The sequence below is a fragment of the Miscanthus floridulus genome, chromosome 6 (genome assembly GCF_019320115.1).
Source record: "Miscanthus floridulus cultivar M001 chromosome 6, ASM1932011v1, whole genome shotgun sequence".
Taxonomy (NCBI): domain Eukaryota; kingdom Viridiplantae; phylum Streptophyta; class Magnoliopsida; order Poales; family Poaceae; genus Miscanthus; species Miscanthus floridulus.
The window spans coordinates 144835536-144860263 of record NC_089585.1 but is presented as its reverse complement, the minus strand read 5'-3'; the positions used below and the strand labels follow the sequence as shown (position 1 = coordinate 144860263).

At 43.0% G+C, this 24728-nt stretch overlaps 1 long non-coding RNA gene across 1 annotated transcript; it reads right to left on the bottom strand.

Annotated features, from left to right (window-relative positions):
* Nucleotides 1–23331: 23331 nt before the first annotated feature.
* Nucleotides 23332–24088, bottom strand: LOC136460071 (uncharacterized). The gene is made up of 3 exons (XR_010760324.1): nt 24048–24088; nt 23630–23981; nt 23332–23570 (listed from the first exon to the last, which is right to left on the bottom strand). It is a non-coding gene; the product is annotated as an uncharacterized lncRNA (long non-coding RNA).
* Between the last annotated feature and the right edge of the window lie 640 nt (nt 24089–24728).

The window sequence follows — 24728 nt, the reverse complement described above, 5'->3', positions numbered from 1 at the left end:
TTAGTCCCGGTTGATGGATCCAACCGGGACTAAAGGTAACTTTCCAACCCCGGGCGCAGCCACGGCCCGGGAGTAGACCTTTACTCCCGGTTGGAGCCACCAACCGGGAGTAAAAGTATACCTTTAGTCCCGGTTGGTGGCTCCAACCGGGACTAAAGGTCCCTGCCACCTCTGTCTGGCGCAGTAGCCGTTGGGCAGGGACCTTTAGTCCCGGTTGGAGCCTCCAACCGGGACTAAAGGTATTTCTAGTCCCGGGAGCAAAAAATTCCGGGACTAGAGCCCATTTTGATCGAGGATCAAAGGTCTGTTCTCTACTAGTGGAAGGTGCAAACAACGCTAAGCTTACGTGACCAGAACATGTCATCCAGCGCCACTAAACTACACTTGGAGCTGAGTGATTGGAGGATGGAGAGGACGACTGTTTAATTTGTTTGGTCATGCATATAGTACAAATTAAACTCGGAAAACTATTGTTTTCAGTCAACAAGAGACCACGTCCAGACCGGGACTAGATTTCCGCAATTATATTTCTTCAGACAGTATTCTAGGATATCTTCCTCTACACCTGGCTCTAGCTCCACCAGAGCATGTGGTTTACATACCGCGCGGGTGATTACTCCCTGCTAGATGATAAACATTATTTATCTTTCCTTTGATGCAATGATGGTATCATTATAATTTAGAATTGCTCTATGTTAGATGCCAACCATACAATTACCCCGTGGTATATGGAACTATTAATTGACCCTAATGATAAGGTTTTTCTACAAGGATGGCAAGACCCAGGTGGATCTGACGTGTAGGCGGATGAACTTGGAGTTCTTATGTTTTGTATATGTACTGACCTTCATTGTTGGCCTCACAATTGGGATAACATATTTTGCACTTGATCCTTTTTTTTCTACATGACACTACTTTATACTAGGGGGAATTCCTTGTGTGCAATTAAAAAAAGATCGCAATGCCCTGTGTGCCCCTGAAAAAGTTCAGCGGTCTTCAGCGCCACTGCTCCAACTTTTTTGTGCCCTCCATGCCACTGCCGTCAGTTTGGCTCTAATGCCGTCAAACTGCAGGTGTGAAAAGTTTAAAATACCCTTATGTCTAAATATATCATTATTTTTTTGAGCATCTTAACGACTTCAAATGAAAAAAAACTCAAAACTAGAAAGTTGTAGATCTCGTCAAGATATATAATTTTCATATAAAAATTATTTTCATATAATTCTAAAAAAAAGATATGATTTTTCTAAGATATATTAATCATATCAAATCATATTTTTTGTGGAATTAAATGAAGATAATTTTTATATGAAAATTATAGATCTCGACGAAATCTACAACTTTCTAGTTTTGAGTTTTTCAGTTGAAGTCGTTAAGATGCTCAAAAAAATTAATGACATATTTACATATAAGGGTATTTTTGACTTTTCACACCTACAGTTTGACGGCGTTAGAGCCCAAACTGACGACAGTGGCATGGAGGGCACAAAAAAGTTGGAGCAGTGGCGCTGAAGGCCGCTGAACTTTTCCAAAAGTACACAGGGCATTGCGATATTTTTTAATGGTACACAAGGAATTCCCCCTTTATACTATTATGAGCCCAGGCTGTAGAAGTCTATTTTGAGTTGAAGTGATCATTCATTTCTGAATTCCCCCTTTATACTATTATGAGCCCAGGCTGTAGAAGTCTATTTTGAGATGAAGTGATCGTTCATTTCTTTCTATGTTCATGTATCGTAGCGCCTTAGGACACCCTCAACGAGACATATGTCAACTCTATATATGTCAACTTCATATAAGCTGGTGACAATTCCCCCCGAAAGAACGGCAAAAGCTTTGCTATAAATTTTATTAGAAGGAAAAAAAACTAGCCACTCAACTCCACTAACAACTCTACTACATGACTAACTACTCGCTCAATTGAGCCTAACTAGGTTGAACACAACACGACTAACAACTCTACTAATAGCTCGATTGGCACAATTATCATGACCACTGGCACACCTGCACAACTAAATGACAGGACGTACTGGTGAAGCTACCCCTAAAAATTCGAATTTTGACTTGATACAAAACTGAGCTGGATCTAACAGCTAACAAACTTCAACTACTAGTGAAGCTGACAAAATTAATTTTAGGGGACGTACAACTGAAGCTAACAATTGCAAACTAGGAGTGGATTCTTCCTCTAGGAGCTCCCAACTTGGGTGTTGACTTTTTGGATGTGGCTTGACATTCAAATGTCCAAGGTGGACGACACTGCTATAGCAGTGACCCTGGCTGATCATTTTTTCTTCTTCGTAGAGCATCCCTTCTCAGTCAAGATTGTGATTGCCTCCATCTTCTCTTTAATTTAGTCATAGGACGAGCAAAGTGTTGTACATAAAAATTAAATAAAAAAGATATACATGATCATGTGATGAATTAGGAGTCATAGGAGAGAGAAAGGGTTATTGATAAATCTAGCCAGGGTCTCTATAGTGTGACTTTCCACATGTTGTGTAGGCCCTATCCATGTGATTGGCTACTTGTTCGTCTCTTTCTTTTCCTTACTTCTGCCCTGCAGTCAGAGCTTGAGATCGCATGGCGCGGGGAAGGACACATCTCAACCACTAGTAGGGGAGGAGGGCGCAGCTCATATCTGTCAATGCTGGGAAGGAGAGCAGGGAGAGTGAGGAGCGCACAAGGGAGCAATTGGCACCCAACGTTAATGTACACGCAGGGGGCAAACACAACAACTTGCTGCGCCAGGATGAATCAGTCGGGGAGGACGGAGGACGGGCCCTTCACTATTCGATATGACTTCGTCTAGCAGCAAGGGCATCTGGTTCATGCTCCTTGTGCTTCAATATACATTCGCCTATGAATGGTTGGTGAATGGCGATGCATGCGGGCAGAACGGGGAGCGAAGGGAAAAAAAGGGATGTGTTGTTGATTGGACAAGCCAACAACACCACCTTCAAGGCAACATCGTCACCTCTGGATTTGACTAATGCGCCGCAATGCATTGAGAGATAGGACAGGGAGGATGGTGATCAGACCTAGGCTAGGAGCAAGAGATAGATGGTTGTGTTGGCATGGGGAAGCGGCAAATTAGAGGAACAGATGACCTTGGCAATGTCATGGCTTAAAGGTGTAGACGCAGTGGTGGCGACTTGCCCTTGCTGGTTGGCAAGCAATGGAGGGTGTTAGGGTGAAGAGATAGGCGTTGTGCATGTGGGAGCCGATGAGGAAGAAAGGATGGGTTGAATAAAACTATTCTAACTTATTGAACCTATTACCACACGTACAAGTAATTAGACTGTCGTAGGAGTAACCTATTATTAGTTGGTTGTGTGCAGGTGGGTTGGGCATCCCTTATGTTGGGAGTATCCTTACCAAGTGCTAAAGGATTACTAAAATTAAATTTTCATAACTATCGAGTGCTATAGGATTATTAAGATTATTTTTTCATAATTGTGCCTTGGCACGTTTTTTTTATTAAGAGAGAAGAGGACTACCAAGTTATATCCAACACAAGTAGGTACGCGACGTGTATTGATGTGCTACCCACAGATAGAACGGTTGAGCAATCAGGCTTTAGCTGGTTTTCCTCTGCTGGTAGCTAGTATGCTCGACGGTTGAGAAGAGCAACAGTGTTGGCAGAGACTTGTTCGAGCCCACAGCTAGCACAATAATTTTTTCCACGTTTTCAGGCCTAATCCATCGGATTATACGGAGTGTATAATGTAAGAGGTGTGTTGGGAAAAAAAAGGCTTCTCAAAATTTACTTGGTAAACCAATGATTATGCTCTAACTATCATGTATTTCAACATACTCAAAAGAGAGAGAGAGAGAGTTGGAATACCGAACGGCTATATCTGGATATTATTTTTTCCCCTGGTAGAAGATTATTGAGCTTACAAACAATTATTTGGTTTATTACCAAATAAATTTTAAGGGACTTTTAATTTGGAGATGCTCTGTACAAACTTTCTTGGTAGTTTTCACGTAACATTTATCTCCATTTCTTCAGTCTGCACTTCGAGAACAAGCAAATATATGATAGAGCTGACAGAAAAGTTGTATATAAAGTGGACATGTACACGCCATTATACCACCTGATTGTTTACATAATCTAGTTTGCCTGATCTATATATTCGAGTAATGTACAAATTGACCCTCCCTTTTCTTTTCTTTTTTGAACGATCGAGAATTTTACTTCCGACACATCTCAACAGGGGTTGTGTTTTCGAAGTAGTGCTATGCTGTGTAAGCTAACCCCGTGGAACATTTATCATTTTCTTTTTAAAAACCATGCACCACCTTTTAGATTTCATATTCTATGTTATATATAGATGCCACCACCAGCCGTAACGAAGATTGTCCTTCTTTAAAACAAACGTTTGCTTTAGCTTAAGGAGACACATCTACCCACCAATGATTCAAGCTTGGTTTTTTTAAGCACAAAGTCAAGTCCCCGTGCTGGCCATTATCGTTGCATGTAGACCCCTTGCTCGAGTATCGGTAGCACACCAGTGCACCCTTTTAAGGGCTTTAACCTCTTGTTGGAAAGATGCCTAGCTACAACCTTTTTATGATCACTCTCGCTCGTCTGGGTACGTTCATCGCCCCACTAAGGGCGACCCCAACGATGGGCGACGTAGCTAGCCCACGTCAGATTAGTGCTGAGCTGGAGGCAAGAGAACGTAGAAAACCAAAGTCGCTAGTGACGAGCAACTAGTCAGTCTATTTGCTCGTGTCCCAAGGAAGTGGCCCACTGTGTGCACATTTCAACCATCCAGCGCATGGCTTGAGGAGTAGTCCCTGCTGCTTCAGTGATGATTTATAGTAAAAAATTCTACAAGTGAGACCTATGTTTCTTGGGGATTGTGAACTGTTGGATGAGAAATTTGTATACTGTCTCTTAAGCTGATGTGGACTTGCTCATAGCTAGCAATAGTCTAGGACCATTGCAGACGCCGTAAGCTTTTGCAAGCTCAGGAGTCAGGACCAACGTGGGCGTAGGACACGCCGTCCCGGGCAGGGCATATGCAATGCATGAAGTGAAGGCCCAAAGCCAAAGCCATGTACTACTACCCGACACCATGATGGCGGCGAGGCCGCAAGACGGATCCACCCATCGCTGGAAGCTGACATGGGGGACGGGGAGGAGACACGGGGATTAATACGCACAGCGGCTTAATCGCATCATCATCGCCACCACTAATCATTCTGTCCTCCTGTCTGGCACTGGCAGTGGCAGGCCGGGCGAGCGAGCTGAGAGGCCCTAATCAAGCGCCCACCAATCCCCCCGCGAGCGCTGGCTGCCTCCCGCCCTCCAATCCGCGCTAACAACCAGGCAGGCAGCGTGTCCCCTGCGGCTGGCTCCCGACACCGTCGCTCTCCGCGACCGAACCGAGCGCGGCGTGCATGGACGGAGGACGGACCATCCGCCGCTGGCTGAGCGGTCGCACATTGCGTTGCTCCCCCGTCCCCGCCCTCGTTTTGAATGGGGGCGGACGCGGAGTGGGGACTGTAGCCTGAGTGCCGCGAGGATCGCCATGTAGTTGCAGGACTGCAGAAGCTACAGTGCCCCCAGCTGATCGGTGATGCATGGGAGCAGAGCCGTAGAGGTATGCTATGCTACTGGCACGCCCGTGATCGCAGGCCGGGCGCTTGGCCGCGTTGCTGCCCTGCGCATCACACACGAGGCGGCGGCTGCTGGCCCCAGCTGGGTCAGCTGATCAGCTAGACAGGCCATGTGGGGAGCCGGGCAATGATGCGACAGGGGTTTGCGATCCAAGAAAGATTGCAGTTGTGACGCCGCACAGATGGATAGGAGGCAGGAGCAGAGCATCTCTTGTGGGGGGATTATTTTCCTTTTTCTGAACTGCAGTCTGCAGTAGCAGCTGGAGACAAGTAGCACTTTTGCTTTGTACTGTGTTGTTTGTGAGATCTTTTGTTGGCAGTTTTATAATGCCCTGTTGGGCTTACACCATATTTGACTTGTTCAGTTTTTTTTAGCCAGAATAATATTTTTGTCTCGCAACAATTTAGCCATAACAGTATTTTTCAGTCAGTTTCAACCAAAATTCTGCCGGCCGAACGGACCCCCAGGAACGTGCGAGCGCGAGCGTGATATAGGGGTTAATCTTGTGTGGCTCGATAATAAAGGTGCTAAAGCACTAGGATTACTAGCGTGATTTTATTTGCTGCCCTTTGAAATGGACAGATAAAAGGTGGTTTCTGTATCATCTTATTGGATCTTGTGGAGTTTCCCTTTTGGAAATGGGCTTTGGGCACTGTAACACCCCTGGTGTTTGGCTTCCACATTTGCACTTGCATTTCATAAACATGAGCACCATTCACCCATTCATGAGTTTAGAATTGTTTGAAACATGACTTTGAAACATTGCAACATATTGTTACATTCTATGTGTGATTGTTTTAGGAAATGAATAGTGTGTAACAACTTAAGTGCAACATGTGCAACACACTTTAGTGAAACATGGTTAGCTAGTACATTGCCACAAACTCATGAAACACATGAAACATGGTTTTGAAACAGAAGTAACAAAGTCACTTGTTTTCCTTGTTTCAATGCCTGTGGTGCTTGATTTTGGTGTGACCAATGTGTGGTGTGACTAATTATTCTCCTAAGAACCTTAGTTATACTTAGAAGGTCATTAGGAACAATGTTCATGTTGATCATTTTGCCTAATTAGGTTTTCAAGTCATGGTTTGACTATTATGGACCCCTAGAGCTCCTGAGTTTGATTGTTTAAAAAGTATAGCTTAGAGTGTTTGCATGTCTAAGCAACCTAAAGCAAAGTTGTAGCAAATTTTATAAGGAACAAAAGTTATTTTATGACCATCTCATGAAAATATGCACAACATGCTCAAAAAGGTCCCACAAGTCAGAATTGGGGTTTGATTCAACACTTAGAAATTTTCTAAGTGTGAAAACTGAGTTTCAGTTTCATGAACTCAACTTTGGCGTGATTTTACTCTGTATCCGTTGAGAAATAGTCCTTGGTCCTTTAATAGAAGTTGAAGATGGGAGTAAGGGCTCAAACTTTCATGCAGACTGTATTCGCTAATGAGCAACGTAGTAGGAGATATAACGCTGTCAAGTATTGCTGTCAGACGCGGATTTGAACCCTGAATCGGCGTCTACAGTGTCGACCGCAAATAGGGCGTGAACACCGCGTGGCGCCGCGCGTCGCCGGCCGTCTGACCACGCAGGCCACGATGGGCCTGAGCACGGCAATTGAAGCCCCTGCACACGACCGAGAGCCCCACCTGCGCCCATTTCCGTTTTGCTTCTCCTTCGCCTCCTCCGCTCGCCCGCAGCACCGAAGCAGCAGCGCAGCCCTCTGCCGTCACCATAGCCAGCGCAAGCTCATGCCTCTTCACCCCTTTGCCACCGCTAAAGCTCCACCGTAGTCCCCTTTTGCTCGTCCACCTCGCCGTTGAGCCGCAGAACCAAGGTAGCGGCCACATTTGTCATTTCCGCCGCCACCGCCATGAGTGCGACCTCGCTGGAGTTCGAGGCCATCGTGGTCAGGATAGCTAGGGTCCCTCTCATCCTCTTTTTCCTTCCTAGCTAGCTCCGTTGTGATCTCGTGAAGCTCGTACCGAGCTCGGAAGAGACAATGGATGCTCATCATCGCTAGCACTGCCACCGGAGCTCCGCTGAGCCACCATGCGCCATGGCCGCCTTACCTAGAGTCCGTTAGAGCTTAGGTTGGGTAGGTCAATCAATGCGGGAAATCATGGCGAACACGGAGGTACCCTCCTCGTCGCCGGAGACGCCACCGTCGACGAGCTACGTCGTTTCCGTGCCATCGCAAGCACCGTCCCCTGTTTTGTGTCGATGACAGGTGGGGCCTACTGACATGCGGGTCCCTGCTGCGAGTCACTATGCTATAGAAAGCTAGTTCATTTGTTCTGATTTTGATGCTATTTTGTAAAATCTATATCTAGAGTTTTGTAGATCCAAATTGGGTGGTTCCAATTTTGCTAGGATCATAGTGAAGTGTAGTATTTAGGAAAAATATAACATGAACACTTGTAGTGGAAGTTTTGGATGAATTAATTTGAAACTTGAAATGTGTTTTTAAATGCATGCAAACTTATTTAAAGTATATCTTGAGTTCCTGTGTTCCAAAAATTATGAAATTTTGTTGGTGAGCTATTCTTGCTTAGTAGAAGCTCTGGTAAAAATTTGAGAGTCATTGCATGTATGATTTTTGAGTTATATATTTTTCTTTTATCATTGAATGATCCTTGTGTGAATTTTTGTAATTTATCTATGAAGCCTATGACCATGAAATTTTGTGGGGAATGTCCTAGTACCTTAAGTATGCTAGGAAAAATATAAATCTGTTGCTTGACATTTTTCACTAGGGTTTCCTAATTATGTCATTTTAAGCCATTATGTCTTGTCATTTTTGTGTAGGATGTTATACTTGCTCAAATGATGTAGAATTTTTATAGTGGTCTACTTGGAGCATGTAGTACCTACTATAAGTTTTGTAGATTAAATGGTGTAGTTCTCATATATGTTTATCATTTCTCTTAATTAATTAAATAAATTAAGAAAGGCATTAAAAAGAAATGAATTGGTGGTGAACACTTTACTTTCTGATGTTCTTGTGACATGTGTAATAAGTGAGTAGAGTTGGTTTTGTCCAATTATTTGTTTGCAACATAAGTTAATAAATATTTCCTGGCATTATGTCTTTCTGGACAGTTCTCGGGACTTTACAAAGTTTCCCATGATATTTTGGTTTGCTGGGGATGTGGTGAATACAAAAGTTGTAGATAACTTATGTATCTAGCTCCTGTCAAAATTTGGTGGCATTTGGCCTAGTAGTTTAGGAGCTACATCTGTTCAAAGTTAGATCACAGAGTTGCTTGTTCTCTATCTTGTTTGGACCACATCATGTAATTCTGTAAATTCAACCTGGTAAAGGTTGGAATCATGCCTTGAGTTCTAAAAATGAACTCTAGGTAATTTCATAAGATTTCTAAACTGTCTTGTTTCATGTCATTTGGAATTGTAGATCTTCAATTATGGCCAGTTTACTGTAGCGCTGTATAGTCTCTGTTTCGCTGAAATATGAATGTTTGTGTGCATGCTTTGTTGCAATGTTCTTGTTGATTGTTAGGTGCTAGCCTAACTTGAGAACATGCTTAGGTGTAGGTGCTAGGTCCTTAACTGAAGATGAGCAATTATACATTAGATTGTATAAACTTGGTAAGTTAAAGTGATTTGAATAGAGCCTAAGTCGGAAAATATGGACTGCAGTAAACATGTGCATTCCCCAAGCATCCCTAACTTCGTTCATGTGCATCCATGATATTTATCTTGCGCATTCATGCAATAGGTGTGTCGGAGGGAGTGACGCTGCTGGAATTCGAGGGAGCCAACCAGGAGGAGGAGCCCGAGGTGTAGGAAATCGATGAAGCTGCCGCCGAGGAGGAGTTGCCCGAGTGCCCTGACCACCAACCGTCCTCTTTTCTAAAAGGCAAGCCCTAGAGCATATTAAGCCTCCTATATTTTTACAAACATCTTGAGTATCTCTTATTGTTGATGATGCATTAAGTATAGGAATTGGTTGGAACCAATTGTTGCATTATATATTCATCCTTGTCCAGATATCGTACTTAAATCCTATTTAAGTTCAGGAATGGGTTAAATGCTTAGCCATGCTTAGTGCGGTAGAAGTCAGGTGATTTCCTGTCACCTGTGAGCTTTAGGATGAGGTGGATCATGGTTGGCTATATTTGCTATCGTGAAAAAGAACCATGTTAATAATGAATTAAGACCGAACGGAGTCTTGTGTAGGTTTGGACATAGTGACTCTGTCTGTGTCATTTAAGGACCGATACACTGTACGTCCTTATGTCATGTTGAACGCAGCCTAACATTTAGCTGGCCGGATAACTCGTTCCGACCACGAATCCTAGTAGCTCGATTCAGGCCGGGGACACGAGTAGGGGTCCGCAATCTGGATAGAAGTAAGGATGTGCGAAGAGCCATTGGTGTAAGCCTAAGGGCGGGTTAAGTCACCGAGCACTCATGGTAGAGTGGTTCTCTGATTTTGCGGCATTGTTTGGACTCGCGACTCCTGAATTGTACCAAAGGTGACTTGTTTGTGACCCTAACGGGGGAAACAAGGTTTGTGTTAGGAATACCCCTCCAGCTGAATAGGAATCGATTCGAATCGCCGTCTCTCTCGGATAGTAAGAACTTGACTGAGCAGCGGCAACGTAGATTCAATTAATTTAACAATATGGTTAAATGGATGATGATAATAATATTGCCATGATTTATACCTACTATGGTTATTAATGTTTGCATCTTAATCAAATGATTGCTTAGTACAGGTGCCAATATAGATGATAGGTTAATGGCTAAAAGTCACTGCTAGTTTAGGTTAAGAGTTGATCATTATTACTTAAGCTTTTCCGCAAAAAGAAAGTGTCAGCCAGATCCACTAAATTAAGCTATGCATGATCCTTGGTGTCATTTGTTTTGGTTTCCGACGAGTAAGTCTAGCTGAGTACATTCTCGTACTCAGGGTTTATTCCCTCTTGTTGTAGATGACCTTCTATATCAGGGCTTCTGTAAGTATTGTCTCCACCCGGCGGGTGACAAAGACTAGATCATGGGCATGATCTCTGTTTCTCTTATCCGAATGCTTTTATGGGTCGTGATCAGCAAACCAGTATTTGTATTTGAACTCGGATGTGTAAGTTAAATTATTTGCTTCCGCGTACTTTACAAGACTTGTTTTATAATAACGATGACTCTGAGGTGATGCAATCTATTTGCAAATCGTCTCTGAAACATTGTAACGTATGATATGTTATGTTAAATTACTGTGATCTTGGTTGTATGCAAGTTGGTTTGAAATCCTTCGAGGTTTTAGTTGACTACCAGGTTTATATAGGCTCAAGTGCGAGAATTTGATCGTTTCGACGATTGTTTTTGTACTTGTGCTCTTATAAATTGGCCGGTTTTGTGACAGGCACCTAAATCTGCCAAGATGGATTTTAAGTGGATAATAAAAATGGTAGAAAGGTTAGATTCTTGGAATATTATTATTGGTTTGGAAACTCAAGAGCTTAGGAGTACAATTTTGGCCTCTGTATATCCTATCTAGTGAAAAGAATGTAATTATTCCTAGTATCTAGGATGGGCAAAACCTGAAGCTTACCTTCAAGAGAACTTTCTAACATGCTATAACTGAATCTATTTTGTTCTATGATGATTGCAATGCTTGATCTAGGAATATAAATCAAAGCAAATTTACTCTATCCAATCTACTCGATCTCTTTTAAAGCGATCCTTCCAATTTATACCCATGCCATTTGGAAAGTTTGTGCCCCCCTTGTAAATTTTCCTGTGGCTCTTGACCAACAATAAGCTTCTTACTAGGGACAGCTTAGCTGAAAAGAGATTCGATGAAGATATGACTTGTTTATTTTGCAACGAAAGCGATATGTTAATCACTTCCTTTTTATTGTTGTGTGGATTCCACTACTTTGGTTGCACAGATCCTGCATTAAACCAATGATGGTACTTGATTTTGAATCCGTAGCCAAATTCTGGTTATGTAGTGCCTAGGCACAAACACGTCCATCACCGGCTTCGACCGGAATATGTGGAATGAATCAGGTGGGGTTTATTCGCCCCCCCCCCCTAGTTTTTCCAAAAAAAATCTGGCTATGTGGAAACATGTTTTTTAATAAGAATGTTTGTTCCTCATCAATCTTATTGAGTATTTGGAAACTGTGAAATGTGTTAGAAAATAGAGAACGAGAGATAGCAAGTTGATGCAAATGATCTCTATTCTATTCTCAATTAACAATATGTATACATATATATACAAGGCTCGTGTGGGCGGTTACAAGTGTAAAAGAGAGAGAGGGGATGAAAAGACACCCCTTGGAATAATCCCTAATTGAGCACTAAATAATAATTCTCAACACCTCCCTTGATCAATTAGCTCTTTGTAGTCTTTACTATTTGTCGGGGACCTAATACTAGGGTACCTAATGAGGTGGAACTAATGGCCATCGAATGTTGACCCTCCCGATCAGACGAGAACATTATTGCGTCTCTTGTCCGAATGACGGAAGACTAGTTCCGCCTCGCCCGACGGCCAAGGGCCACCTCCGCCTCGCTCGACGACCGAGGGCAGACTCTGCCTCGCCCGACGGGTATACCCTGCTCCTTCATAAGGATAACCGCAGGGTATGACATGACATTCGAGTCAAACGCAGCACCAAGGACCATGCCCTGTGTCACGGTAGGAAAAGTACCGCCAGGGTACGACGAGATGGGCGCTTTAGACCATTCTGGAATTGCAGAGTCTGAATAGTGTTGTAGGCGCCGCCTTCGGCCCTAAAACACGGAACCTGACATAGACATACGACAACCACTATGGTCCAGGAAGAGACTCGTGCCCTCTACAATGATGGATGTACTATCACCACGCCATGGTCCAAAGGGAGCGGCGCCTGCTCGATGACCCCTTGGGCCCACCACTCTGATCGGAGCACTTGCTTCAGCCTCCGGACGCCCTCTCTAATCGGAAGGCCTAGCCCAAAGTGGTACTTCCGACTCCGACCCCATGCCCCTTCGACCGGGGCTCGTAGGAACCAGAAGATGTGTGGAGAAAGGCAAGGCAAGGGTCACAAGTCAAAACCACTGTACCAGAGACCATATCCTACGTGGAGCAGTTCTCTACAGCCACCCTGACATTCTACAGTGACATCGACAGTGTTGTGGGTGCCTACCATTATCTAGTACCCATCGGTGTGGGCAACAAGGCTCGGTAGACGTGGACAACAAGGCTCGGTAGCATATGCACCCTTTTCCTCTCACTTGTAAAGTTGTCTCCATCTATAAAAGGGGGTGCGCTTCCTCCAAGAAGGGGGGCCAACTCTTGACGCATAAGTTGAACACACACAACACTTCACACACAACTGAGCAGCGACCCAAGCTCTTGGCAACCCTTTCGACCATTCCATCAGAGACTTGGGACGTGTCCCTCTCTCGATCATTTGTACCCCCTGCTATGAACCTTTTTTCGGTGCTAATAACACAAGCAGCAACAGACTAGATGTAGGGACATTTGGCCCAAACCAGTATAAACCTTGTGTCCTTTAACACACCATCCGGGCCTAACGCACATCAATCATAAATTTACTAGCCGATGTTTGTTCGAAACACCGACACTGTTCATCTATTATGCATCTTTATGAATCCTTGGAAAACCCTGTGGGAAAAACCAAAGTAATACTGGTATACCAGGCAAAACTCCTTAATCTAGTGAGAAAAACAAGGAGAAACACCATGATATACAATCACCAATGTTATTAGACCCTTTGAGATAAACCCAAAGCCTTAGTCTAAAAACACCTTGACCATAGGGTCAATATGCTTCAAAACTTCCAAAAATTCCAGTGGGAAAAACTAGATGATATAGCATATACCTTTGTGTTGACATTGCCTCATCAAAAACTTTATATGAGAAACCATAAATGGAAAACTCATACAAAGAAAAGAGTACAATGCATCTTATGTCCCAATATCGTTCACCAAAAATCCCTATGGGGAAAAATGGATGATATGACATAACCTTGTGTTGATATTGCCTCATTAAAAACTTTATATGAGAAACCCCAAGAAAAGAGTGCAATATGATGTTTGCAACAAGTTATTAATCAGAGAGACTCTCCCCTGATACTAGCAAACCTCGAAGTAAATTCATACCAATGCCCTCAACACATACGAAATGTGGAGTATGGTAGATTCTGTGAATATCTCTGCAAGATTATCACGAACTTAGTTTGTAAATGTTCATATGCCCATATTACCTATGGAATAGAACCATCTTAGTGCAAAATATTGCATTAAGTATAACTTGTCTCCATCTACACAACACAAGTTGCATTACCTTCGTAGATAATGACCATTGCTCAATAGAATCAACACCACATAACTTCAGTATGTGATATTGTGGCAGAACTGCCCGAAATAACATACTTTCGGAGGCGCTCATCTTCCATGAGACACTAAACACCTTGAAAGTTAGCTACATCGGACAGTTCCATCGAGCACACTCCGTGGGAGAACTCGAATCAATCCACGTTTTACCTCTAGAATTCAATAATGAGTACGAGCTTACAATACTTTATCCATTTTATACAATAAGAGTTCTTAGAAATTATTTATTATAATACTAGGGTTCAGAGTGTGGTAATTAAACAGTGAAATGAAAATAAACACCTAGCGAAAATGATACAAGGATCCGTCTATGCCCACCAGAAGAATCCTCCACACAAGAGCTACTCCTCAAGATGCACCTACAACAGGATAAAATAAACCCTGAGTACATAATGTACTCGTAAGACTTACCCGACTAGTGGAAATAATTTTCCGACTCCAAGGGATATGATAGGTAATATAGGTTTGTTGTTTTGTTTTTGTTTACAAAAAGCGTTACTATAAGTATGTCTTTAAGATCAAGTTTAATTAGCAGTCATGATTACTTCATTAGCTAACCATTCTAGGTAAGCATATGTTCTTGTTGACACCGTTTTTTGCACGTATCAAAATAGTTGGAGTGGGCTAATCGGCAAGGGGAAAGTTATTGAATACTTTGATAGCCGATGAAAGCCAGCTTGTAAAGGTGGTTGCCGATAGCTGGTGATGGTCGATGGAAAGGTTGATTTGGACTCGGGCGTTGCCGATGAGGTTGGAGGTGTTATTGTCGATGCCGATGAAGGAAGGCTTGAAGGTTACTGCCGATACAGCAGTGAGTATGCCGATGAAGGAAGGCCTGAAGGTTACTGCCGATGCAGCAGTAAGTATGCCGATGAAGGAAGACTTGAGGACTACTGCCGATGAAACAGGGGATATGCCGATGGGAAGGAAGATGGCGAGATTTTCATCGTAATTGAGGCGGACAGGGAAATAGATAGGAGTTAATTTCCTTTTCTATATTTGTTAGAGTATGGTTCATGTAAAAGTCACGCGTTTCCTTAGATATGGGCTTGGTGTCCTAGTTGTGTTCGGTTGTGTCTCTTTAGATCAGGGTATAAATATGGAGTGAGGGGCAATGTAATAAAAAAGATCAATCAATATCAAAACCAATTTTTACTCCTATTTGCATCTACTTACTTTTCGGCGACTTCGTCAATTTGCATATTTTTCCTTTTTTACGAGTTCTCATTGATTCGGCGAGCTGCATCGTTTCAGTACGACCTTCGGCGATTCTCGAGTTCCGCGTGAACACCTCTTGGTCGTGACTTCCGGGCGTATCGCTGTTGTCAGGACTAAAGTGTTCGTATCTTCATCCTTGTCGATTAGCAGGTCAAATCGACTGGCACGCTTTGGATATCGATTCGGGTATTAGCCCTTTGTGTTTGCAGATCCACTTTTGCATCAACACATCTTTTGGCACGCCCGGTGGGACCAATCAATCAATATGTTCAATCCCGAGATCGATTCAGGGAACATTATCGCAGTATCAGAAGAAGATCTCAAGGAAGAACAGAGGCAGGCTATGGAAAAGGCTGTAGAAGAATACAAGCAGCTTTGTCTGAGATCGTTTAGCCTGAACAAGAGTGGACAAGTCATCCAGAAGCAAGACTTGCCGTTGCCTCGGCAGGTTACCTTTGACTCCAATCCTGGTAAACTTCAAGAGATGGTTAATTCTGCAGTAAATCATGCTTTGATTAATCATTCCAATGTGCTGTCCAATACTGTTCATAATGCTGTGGTTCGAACTTTCAAAGAGGGACAAGCGGCACCACATTACGTTGGGCCTGCCTATCATCAACCAGAGCCGACATCTGTCAAAACTCCATCGGCTCCTTCGGCCGTTGTGGGTACAGAAGTTACTTCCCCTCCAGTATCGGCAGGCTTACCTAATATTCAATCTACACCGATACGATCAGATCAGGTACTACAAGGAGGGCGAATTCAGCTTAATACAGATCTATCGGCATCAGCTATGTCAGGCCCTGTGTCTCAGAATAGCCAGATTCCTACTAATTGGTGGGGATATGGCATGCCTCCGGAGTCATCTGCTTTCAATCCTAGATTACCTCAAGGGTTTGATGCAGTAGGAAGAGCGCCTATACCATCGGCCGTTTCGCCGATGGCTCAAGTGCCTCAATATGTCGCAGCTACTTCTGTGCAACCAACTCCAGGAGGTTTCCAGATGCCTATGGTTCAAACATTCAATTCAAGTCCATCGGCGAGCTTACTGCCGATGCAGCAGAAAGCCCCTGCTATGAGCCAAACTGGGGTTCAGTTCATGCCTCAAACCGGTTATAATTATCCAACAATATCAGCAAATTACCAGCTATCGGTAAGTTTTGTACCGATGAGTTCTAATAATGATTGGTCAGGACAGTTACCTGTTCAACATACAGTTCAGCGAAATCAGCAGGTTGCAGGGATTCAACAAGGTCATATGCAAGCTGGTTTCCAGAATCAAGCATCGGCAGCCCAGCCGATGAATCCTTTCCAATAGACTAATGGACCACAAGTAACGGCAAATATGCCGATTGCTGGAGATCGTGGGCCACAAAGATATGTGGAGGGATGTCAGCAGGCACCTCCGGTAGAAATTCAGCCAGTTCGTCAGCAGGAGGCTGATGCTTTTTGGGCCGATAAGATAGCAGAAATTATGAAGGATCAGTTTGGGATAAAGCCCAAGGTCAATACTTATTCTTATCGGACTCCATACCCTCCTGCATACGATTTAATTCCTCTCCCAAATCGGTACAAGGTACCGGATTTCACTAAATTCTCTGGGCAAGATGATACATCAACAATGGAACATGTCAATCGCTTCATTATTCAATGTGGAGAGGCAGCTAACAGAGATGAATTAAGAGTTCGATTATTTTCATCATCTTTGTCTGGATCAGCATTTACATGGTTCATTTCATTACCACCAAATTCTATTATTACTTGGGTTGATCTAGAAAAACAATTCCATAAGTATTTCTTTGCTGGAATCCATGAAAAGAAGCTTACCGATTTAGTAAAATTGAGACAGCGTAATGATGAATCGGTAGAAAGCTTTGTACAAAGGCTACGAGATGTAAAAAATAAGTGTTACAGCCTTGTGCTGGATGATCGGCAGCTTGCCGATCTGGCTTTCCAAGGGTTATTGCCACATCTTAAAGACAGATATGCTTCTCAGGAGTTTGAAAGCCTCAGTCATCTTGTGCAAAGGATCTCTGATCAAGATACTAGGGTTTTTGAACCTAAAAAGAATTGAAGTAAAAAGGTATCATTTGTCGAAGAAGTAGGAGATTCTGACTCTGATGAAGAACCAGTTATCGGCTTAGCTGAGTGGGTTAAGAATAAAAAGCCGATATCATGTCCCTTTGGTCAAAAAGAGCCAGAAAAGTTTACCTTTGATATCACCAAGGCCGATAAAATATTTGATCTTCTGCTTCAAGAGGGCCAAATTAAGCTGTCACCTAATCATGTGATCCCATCGGCAGAAGAGTTGAAGAAGATCTTGTACTGCAAATGGCACAATGCAACTTCACACAGTACAAATGAGTGCAAGGTATTCAGGCAATAGTTGCAATCGGCTATTGAATCTGGGAGAATTAAGTTTGGTACTTCCAAGGCCCAGAAGCCGATGAAAATTGATCAACACCCTTTTCCAGCAAATATGTTGGATGCCAAAGGAAAGACCAAGATATTGACGTCAGAGGCTGCTGAGAAAAACGCGTCAGTGGACCCCCAACATCGGATAACTACCGATGATGCAAAAAGTAAGGGTTTGCTAGGAGAAAGCAGTAGTTCCAAAAATCTTCCTCGACCTGGCATTGTGATTACTCATCGAAGGCAGCAGGAGGGTTGGCGTCAACGTAATGACCGATATCGACAACAGCAAGAAGTGAGACGTCAGGAAGAATGGAATCGACATAAAGATCATTGGAGATGTCCGTTTTTCGTCCATTGCTGGGAAGAAGGTATTAAGTTGCCAACTGTTGAAAATTGCCCTGAGTGTAATGGTTATTACGGGGTCAATCGCTCAGAAAGGAGGTTCCAACTTGGTAATCAGGGTGTGTCTATCAATGAGCCGATCAGAGGCAGAGCATCAGTGCATGATCGGCTGGGGGGCAGACTTAGTGTACATGAGAGGCTTGGTAAACGCATTGGATATTTTCCAAGGAATCAAGAGGAGCTTGAGGAGATGGCAAACGCAAGAGTTCCCGATGAGGAAATATTCTACAGGGACCCTAATATACGTCGTGTAGAACCAACTAGGACTTGTTATCAGCCGGTTTGGAAAACCAAGTTTCCTCGATGGTGCCCAGAGGGTCTGACAAAGACGCAGAGAAGGAGGATGCAACGCGAGCGTCAGGAGGATTTATACCAAGAGGAAAATTCCTCCAATGAAAGACCCGGTCATCAGCAGTGGTAGATAAAACACAAAAATAAGGGTCCATCGGCAGATGTTAATATGGTATTCATGTTGCCGATGGAGTTTTTGGCACTATCTGATAATGAGGAAGAAGTTGTTCTCTCTGATCAAGTAGCTCAGTTAACACTAGATCCAATGATGGCTGTTTTTGAGAAACCTACCGATGACGAGAGACAGCATCTTAAGGCTTTATTTGTGAAGGGCAGAGTTGATGGGCAGCCTGTGTCTAAGGTACTTATTGATGGAGGGGCTGCGATTAATATTATGCCTTACGTGATGTATCGGAAACTTGGTAAGGGAGATCAAGACTTGACCAAAACCGATATGATGTTGAAAGATTTTGAAGGCAATGTGTCACCGGCTAAAGGGGCAGTGTGCGTTGAATTGACCATCGGCAGCAAAACCTTGCCAACGACGTTCTTTGTTATCAACGGCAAGGGTGCATATAATCTGCTTCTAGGGAGGGATTGGATTCATGCTAATTGTTGTGTTCCTTCTACAATGCATCAATGCCTCGTACAGTGGATTGGGGATAAGATTGAGGTCGTCCCTGGTGATTCTTCTTATATCATTGCATCGGCAGAATCAGATACTTATGAACGAACTAAATGCATATCAGGAGAAGCTTGGGAAAAGGAGTTCCTTAGAGTTGCTGATTATGAAATTCCACCGATCCAAGCAGTCGGTTCTGAAGAGGAGTTTTAATGGATAGGTTTGCCGATGATGGAAAATTAGGTCAAGGGTTCACATCGGCAGATGATTTAGTAGAAGTAGATATTGGTAATGGTGATAGGTCAAGACCTACTTTTATTAGTGCTAAGTTAGATTCCAAGTGTAAGCAGCGAATAACAGATTTGTTAAAAGAATATAAAGATTGTTTTGCTTGGGATTATACTGAGATGCCCGGATTAGACCGATCGATAGTTGAACATCGGTTACCTATCAAATCTGGATTTCGGCCACATCAGCAGCCAGCGCGCCGATGCAACCCCAATGTACTTCCTGACATTAAGGCCGAAATAACTAAATTAATTGAAGCAAAGTTTATTCGACAATGTCGATACGCAGAGTGGATCTCTAATGTGGTTCCTGTTTATAAGAAAAATGGAAAACTTCGTGTCTGTATTGATTTCAGGAATCTCAACAAAGCCACACCGATGGATGGCTATCCAATGCTGATTGATGATTTGTTGATTGATGCTGCGGCTGGACATCGAATTATCAGCTTCATGGATGGTAATGCAGGTTACAATCAAATATTCATGGCTGAGGAAGATATTCCCAAGACTGCTTTCAGATGTCCAGGTCATGTGGGGTTGTTTGAGTGGATAGTCATGACGTTTGGTTTGAAAAATGCCGGTGCTACTTATCAAAGAGCTATGAACTTTATTTTTCATGAATACATCGGTACATTAGTGGAGATATACATTGATGATGTAGTGATTAAGTCTGGAGATATCACAGCACATTTAGCCGATCTGCGAAAGATACTGGAGTGCACAAGGAAGCATGGATTGAAGATGAATCCTAATAAATGTGCATTTGGTGTATCGGCAGGACAATTCTTGGGTTTTATGGTGCATCAGCGGGGCATTGAAATCAGTAGGAAGTCTATTGATGCAATTAACAAGGTGATTGCTCCTGCCAATAAGACTGAATTGCAATCTTTGATCGGTAAGATTAATTTCATTAGAAGATTCATATCTAATTTGTCGGGCAAGATCAAGGCTTTCAGCCCACTACTTAAATTGAAAGCTGATCAGGAATTTGTATGGGGAGTTGAACAGCAATTAGCCCTTGATGAAATTAAGAAATATTTATCAAATCCTCCAGTGCTAGTTCCACCTCAACATGGGAAGCCTTTCAGGTTATATTTGTCAACCGATGATACAGTTATCGGTTCAGCTCTTATTCAAGAATTTGAAGGGAAGGAACGTGTTATTTATTATTTGAGCAGAAGATTAGTGGATGCTGAGACGAGGTATTCGGCCATCGAAAAATTGTGTCTGTGTTTATACTTTTCTTGTGTCAAATTAAGGCATTATTTGTTATCTGCCGAATGTACGGTCATATGCAAAGATGATGTGGTCAAGTATATGTTGTCGATGTCGATATTAAGTGGTAGAATCGGCAAATGGATTTTAGCATTATCAGAATTTGAACTACGTTACGAATCAACTAAGGCAGTTAAAGGGCAAGTGATGGTTGATTTTGTCACTCAGCATTGTAATACAGTGGACTATCTGGGGATTGCTCCCTGGACACTTTTCTTCGATGGGTCCACATGTGGTGAAGGAGCAGGTATCGGCATTGTGTTAATTTCACCTCAAGGAAGGAAGTATGAGTTTTCATTGCCGATTGTTGCTACAGCGACAAACAATCAAGCTGAATACCAAGCCTTGATAAAAGGGTTAGAATTGCTGAAGGAGATACGTGCCGATGTTGTTGAAATCTTTGGTGATTCTATGCTAGTTATAAATCAATTGGCTGGAATTTATGAATGCCGAAGTGAAGCTTTGATTTCGTATTATGAGAGATGTTTGCAATTGTTGAAAGGATTTAGAGGTTTTCGTCTTGAACATATCTCTCGATTGCATAATGAGGAAGCTAATCGACTAGCTCAGCATGCTTCAGGGTATCAGCCTATTCAGGAAGTGCTAACATCGGCAGTTGATACCGATGACTGGAGGAAAGAGATTGTCGATTATTTAAAGGATCCATATAGAAAGGTTGAGAGACGTATAAGGTTCCAAGCTACCAAATATGTGCTCCTCGATGATGAATTATATTATCGAACTATAGATGGAGTTTTACTTAGATGTGTTAGCAATGATGAATCGAAAAGCTTGATGGGTGAAATTCATGAAGGAGTATGTGGGGCACATCAATCGGCTTTCAAGATGAAATGGATGATCAGAAGGAATGGGTACTATTGGCCGACTATTCTTGAAGATTGTTTTAAATATTTTAAAGGATGCCAGGGGTGTCAAAAGTTTGGTAATATTCAAAGAGCGCCTGCATCGGCTATGAATCCTATAATCAAACCATGGCCGTTCCGGGGATGGGCTATTGATCTCATTGGTCAGATTTATCCGCCATCGAGTAAAGGACATAAATTTATTCTGGTTGCTACCGATTATTTCACAAAGTGGGTTGAGGCAATTCCTTTAAAAAAGGTGACATCGGTCAATATGATTGATTTTGTGAAAGAGCATATTGTTTACCGATTTGGTATTCCTCAGACTATCACTACCGATCAGGGCACTATGTTTACATCAGGAGAATTTGATGAGTTTGCTATAGGTATGGGAATTAAAATTTTAAATTCTTCTCCGTATTATGCTCAAGCTAATGGTCAAGCTGAGGCTTCTAACAAAGGGATCATCAAACTCATTAAGCGCAAAATTGAAGAAAATCCTAGGAGGTGGCATACAGTATTAAATGAAGCCTTGTGGTCATATCGGATGTCATGTCATGGTGCAACCAAAGTAACGCCTTATCAGTTAGTATATGGACACGATGCAGTATTGCCTTGGGAAATTAAGGTTGGCTCTAGACGAATACGTTCTCAAAATCAGCTGACAGCCGATGATTATAATACTCTTATGAAGGATGAGTTGGAAGATGTGGCGGGTCATCGGTTAAGGGCTTTGGTTAGTATCGAAGAAAATAAGAAAAGAGTAGCTAGATGGTATGACAAGAAGGTGAAAGTAAAAGAGTTTGCCGATGGAGATCTGGTCTGGAAATTGATTTTACCGATTGGGACTAAAAGTTCAAAGTTTGGAAAGTGGTCTCCTAATTGGGAAGGTCCATATCGGATAAATCAGTCTGTTCCTGGTAATGCATATATTTTAGAAACCCTCGAAGGGGTTGTGTTTCCCAGAGCGTTAAATGGAAAATATTTAAAGAAATATTACCCTAGTATCTGGATAGACGCATAAAAGTATAAGTGCCGATAACAGTACTATCGGCTAGAATTATGCAAGGATGTCAATGTCTCATAAAGTGCCGATACAATAAATAAGATTACATGTTCAACAAGGATCGGATAGCTAATATTGCACGCAGGCGAATCTGGTCGGCTTCCTCCATTTCTTTGATATCGTCATCGGCAGCACCCTCCACAGGCTTGAGTTTTTTCTTCATGACCAAGGCTTTGCGAGCCTGGATGTCTCTTTCTTGCTGAAGGGCCTTGATGGCATCGGGTAGCTGGCTTTCTTCTTGTTGGGCATGAGTTAAGGCTGCCTCGACTTCTTTCAATTCAGCCAATAGAGCCATCTTCCTTGCTGATAAATCCAAGATTTTCTGCTTAAGTTCAGCGCCCGAAGTCTGCAAGTTGCCGATGTCCTTGTGCTTCTCATCGGCAATCTGTTTCAGTTGTAGCATCTCTTCTTTGAGTTGAGCTTGAGCTGCTCTATCGGCAATGCGCTGAGCAGCCCGTTGATATTGCAGTTGGCGGCTTTCTAAGTGAACTGCTGGGAAAAGTACTTCTTCAACATCGGCAGGGACCTGGCCACGAATTGTTTTGAAAATTGCCTTTGCGGGGTCCGAGTCATCTACCAGTTGGGCGGTACCTTGTTGTAGCAAGTTCAGGAGGGTTTCCAACTTGGATTTAGTTTCTGCTGATATTGCTCCCAGTGCAAGGGAAGAACTTGTCTCCTCTCCATCGTCGTCAGAAATGTCGATGGCAAAGGAAAATAGGCTGTTCGGGGAATCTTGTTCCTGAGAGAGAGAAAAGGAGATCAGTTAGGGGTAAGTATGAGTATTGTAAATCAGCTAGGTTGATCGGTCTACCTGTTTCAAGGCAATTTCCTGTGCTTGACTGGAGGAAGCAACCTGGAGTATGTCATGTGGGAGATCGGCTGAGCTTGCCGATGGGATATCCTCTGTGACTTCATCGGTGGTGGGCTCTTGAGGTATGATGGCCAATGACATTGGGGCAGATGTAGGGATCGGCATAGACCTTTGTCGTTTTGGCTGTGCTTCAGTATCTGTTAAAGCTTTGCGCTTTGCTTGGGCATCGGCAACGATTGGCTGGGGGGCATCGACACTTGTTGGTTGTGAAGCTTGGACATCTGGTACGTTTGCCGATGTACCCAATTGTTGCTGCAAAACAAGTATAAGAGATGATATTTAACCGATAAAATGTAAAGTCAAGAAGCTACCTCTGAAGGTTCATCGAAAGAAGTGGTGCTTGATATCGGCGGAATTGCCGATGACGATCCAGTAGCAGCTCTTACCCCCTGATGATTAAGGTTAATATAGTTTGTGATCGGCATAAGTAAAAATAAACAAGATTGTTACCTTAAATGCTTTGACCAAGGTTGTAGCAGCAGCCGATGGAGTAGCCCTGGATGTAGCCAATTTGGACTTGGAAGTGATGGTCTTGGTACGAATCTTCTGGTGGGTCAAAGCGGCTAAGGTGGGAGCGTTGTAGCCGATCGGCGATGTTGGGGAAACAGGCCGGAGATTGAAGGGTTTCCCACTTTTGCTCACCGATGGTGCTGGGTTGTTAACCTGTTACAAGAGAGTCAGTTACTGATATATGAAGGGAAAAGCAGAAGGGAGTTAAAAGAAACTTACCGCGTCGTCAGGGATGGCATATTCAGGGTCGATCATGTGCCAATATGTGTGAGCAGAAGTTGTGAACAGTTGTTCTTTCCACTCTCGCCACCATTGCTTATATGACTCGGTGATGAAAGATACTGGTGTCCAGGTGGATATATCAACATCTGTAGTATCGGCATCGGGAGAGAGTTGTACTACCTTATTCCAATCTGTTCCGCAGGTGATTGTTTCCCTGGGTTTGATCACATCGGCAAAGCAGAGTTTGATGGGCAGTTGCCCAAAGGCCAATTGGCGGGATACTGCCGATGGGTTGTAAAATTCATACGTAATGTTGGTGTTTTTCCCGCTGCCGAATGTGTTTACTGGAATTGCCCTGGGAGTGATGATAGCCATCATGAGCTCATTATCTTGATTCAGAGTGTCATCGGCAAAGTTGAAAAGAAGGGGGAATCTGTTTTCTTCGTCAATATAAGGCACCCAGGCCCTATGATCACGAGAGAGACCATTGTAGAAGCTTTGAAAGAATCTGCCAATTTGATCTTCGATGGCTTCTGTTCCAGGAAGGACAATTATGGCTTCACCAAAATTGAGGGGTGAGCGTGTTGCCGATTCATCATCCCCAAGCACATAGTCTTCAGCAATTTCTCGTGGGAATTGTTGAGCAAAAAAGTCCCATTGCAAACGTTTGTGCATATG